Below are 3,460 nucleotides of genomic sequence, written 5' to 3' on the forward strand. Positions count from 1 at the left end.
CTAAGTTAGGAAGATATACTATAGATAGAGCTTTTTAAGCACTATAGAATGTGCTAGAAAGCTAACTAATTGGTCTACTAGTAGGCGAGCAATGGTCTATAAAAAACGAAGGATTTCCCTGGGAGTAGTAGATAGAACAAGCAAGTTTACAAGCATCTTTTGCAACGCTATTCTTTTAATATATTATTTAGCCCCTTATATACTCGTTATAAATTCTAGACGAAATCCTACCCTATACTCCTTCGACCGCTCTTTCCGCTTACGTTATCGATTACCCGATTCTACGCTTATTGCTTATACCTTCTTATATATCTAGATAAGGGGTTAATATTATAGACTTATTAGCTTAGGATATAGGAGGTTTAAGGGTAGGGGGTTTAGTAAGAGCCTTAGTAAGAGGAAGAGGTTAAGGAGGAGGATTCTCGCTTAAATATAGATTAGTATATACCTATATATATAATAAGGGTATATCTATACTATCTTTTAGCTTACCTAGAATATAGTCTAGTCTTTAAATAATAATATTAGTAAAGGGTAGGATATTATACTTTATAGCCGCTTTAATTAAAGCCTAATCGATCTTATCTTCCTAAGTATAAGTACTCTATAAAAGTATTAGTACTCGTACTATATCTGCCTTTAAAGCGTAACGGTAGATATTAAATTCGTCTCTATAACCGCTAAAGAGGCGTTCTACGTTAACTTTAAAGCTAGAGATAGAAAGAAGATTACGCGCTACTATAGCTAAAAGTAGCTATGTAACCTTATATTCTTTCTACTACTTTAGTAGGAAGTCTAGAGACTTTATAATAAACTTATTAAACTTTATTCGAGGAGTTATAAACTATTATTTAAGCTCTAAAATAGGGATCGCCGCGCCTATCTCTACCTCCCTTACATTCTTTATTTAGATAGCTCTCTATTATATAATAGAGACTCCTTAAGGACGCTTAGTTAGTTTAGATTAGCTTATAGTTAAGTTTATAGCATTTAATACTACTAGCTCTAGCTACTCTATTTTAAAATACTTCTTAACTTTAGCTATAATCTTAGAGTATTAATCTAGTATTATTATTTTTAATTAGTAAGTTTTATAACGTAGATCTAGGATATAAGCTATAAATAGTATTATTAAATCGTTAAGCTTCTTTATATAAGTAACGTGTTTTACTTTACCTTTTAAGAAAGTATCTTAAATAGATATATTAAGGTTTATAAAGTCGCTAACTCCTTTAACTATATTATTAAGGAGAGCTTCTAAATCCTAATAAATATTAAGACTCTATAAGATCGGCGGTATAACTTTAAAGACTTTTAGAGTATAGTCTTAAAACGGCTTTAAAACCTTCTATAGTTAATAGAGAGCGATAATCTCTTTTAATAAGGGTAGGAGGCACTTAACTTATAGGTAAGTATTAATAAACTTAGTATACTCTACTTTAAGCTCGAGGAATTAATTAATTATATTATAGGCCGAATTCTAGTAAGTATCGATATTATAGGTTAGCTTCTAGTAGTATATATATAGTATACTTTTAAAGTCTTACTTCCTAGACCTAGATCTTAATATCTAGAAATTAAGGAGGCGGATTTTAGTAATCCTACTTTAACTAAAGTCTCCTAAAATAGTATAGTTATTACTTTTATTTTCTTTGTCCTACTTATTAAGTATCTTCTTAGCTTCTTTTACTATACTTACTTTAAGATCTTATAAGACGCCCTTATAAATAAGCGAGGTAATATAAGCTAGATAGCGGATCTAACTCTTCTTACTATAAAAGCGTATATAGGGCCTCCCTATTATACTTACCTTATCGTTAAATTTAGTCTTAAGAGAATTATATAAAGACTAATAAAGCGTGCTATTATTACCGGCGTTATCTCCTATAATAATAAGAAGCTTAGGCTTAAGCCTAAGCTTTTTAAGCGTCCTCTTAACTATCTTAGCTAATTATTTACTAGTATAAGATCTTTTATACTTAATAAGATTAATAACTTCCTCTCTCTTTTTAAACTTCGGTATAATTTAGTATATAATAATAGCGAAAATAAGCACCTAATTCGGTGCTATCTAGATATTAAGTATAAATAAGATAGTAGTATAATTATACTTAAGCTTAATCTTTAGTTTCTCCTTAAGTTCGATAAAGTCTATATATATATAATTATATAATATTATATAACTCCTATATATATATAATATATTATAAGCTAAGAATATCTCTTAAAAAGTAAGAGTCTTAATAATAAAGAAGGGTTATTAGTATTTTATAAACTACTAGTATATAGACTCCTTTACTATAAGTCTTACTCTTTACTTAGGTTAACCGCTCTATATATCTACCTTTATATAATCTCCTTTACTAATAGCGCGGCCGTATCTATTAATTTAAGTATAGTAAGATTCCTTTATAATACTATAGATTTTTAAATAGTCTCTTATACTAAAGGTAACCCCTCGGCGGTTCGATTTAAGGACCTAGAATCTTTTTTAAAGAGTATTAGGGTTTTAAAGGTACTCTATATAAGTTTACTAGAACTCTTAAAAGATCTTTAGCCTATCCTTATCCTTTAAGTAAAAGCTTCTATCTATAGCTTCCCTCTATATATACTAATAAACGTAGCTATTTTTATCTCTCTTCTTATAAATATACTTTTATTTATTATTAGCCTACTTCTTAATAAGTTTAGCTTTCTCTATAAGCGTTATATAACTATTATTTAATAGCGGCTTTAGTATATCCGCGTTAGGTATATTATTATCTAACTTATAGTTAGGATAACTTAGGGGCGCGTAGATAATTATATCTTTACTAGTTAAAAGAAGAGAGGAAGGAGCTAGCGTTACGCTAGAATTAGCGCGCGCGCGCGTAGGATTCTAAGGGTTAAATTAAGGACGTTCGATATAAGTATAATTCTACGTTAGTAATTTACGCTAGGTCCTAAGAGTAAAGAAATTCGCTATATTAAATGTTTTTATTTTGGTAGGGGCTATACTATATATTATATTATAATTAGCTATCTACTTATAAAGTAATTAAATAAGAAGGGTAGGTTAAAGAGTAATAAAGTTTTACTTAATCTTAGCTAAAAGGCTTAAGAATAAACGTAATATAGGTAGTTAGAATAATACTAAATAAACTATAATAAAGTATTAAGGAGTCGGGGTTAAATAGGTAGGATAAGTTATTAGTTAAAGCGTTAATTTAGGAGCTAACTTAAAGCCGCTATTAGAATATTAAAGTAGGAATTAAGTAAGGTTATAGTAAAATAATATTATAGTAGTTATCGTAAAGACTATTACGCTATATAGGTAAAAGGTAAATAGGCTAACGACCTTATCTTTCTAATAGTAGTAGAATTAATAGGTAGTTAACTAAGTAAAAATAACGCGTTTAAACGCGGCTAGTTAGTATAATATATCCTTATTATATAGATTTTTCGGGTACTTCCTAATCAG

The sequence above is a fragment of the Hirsutella rhossiliensis genome (assembly GCF_020360975.1).
Source record: "Hirsutella rhossiliensis strain HR02 chromosome Unknown scaffold00002, whole genome shotgun sequence".
Taxonomy (NCBI): Eukaryota; Fungi; Ascomycota; class Sordariomycetes; order Hypocreales; family Ophiocordycipitaceae; genus Hirsutella; species Hirsutella rhossiliensis.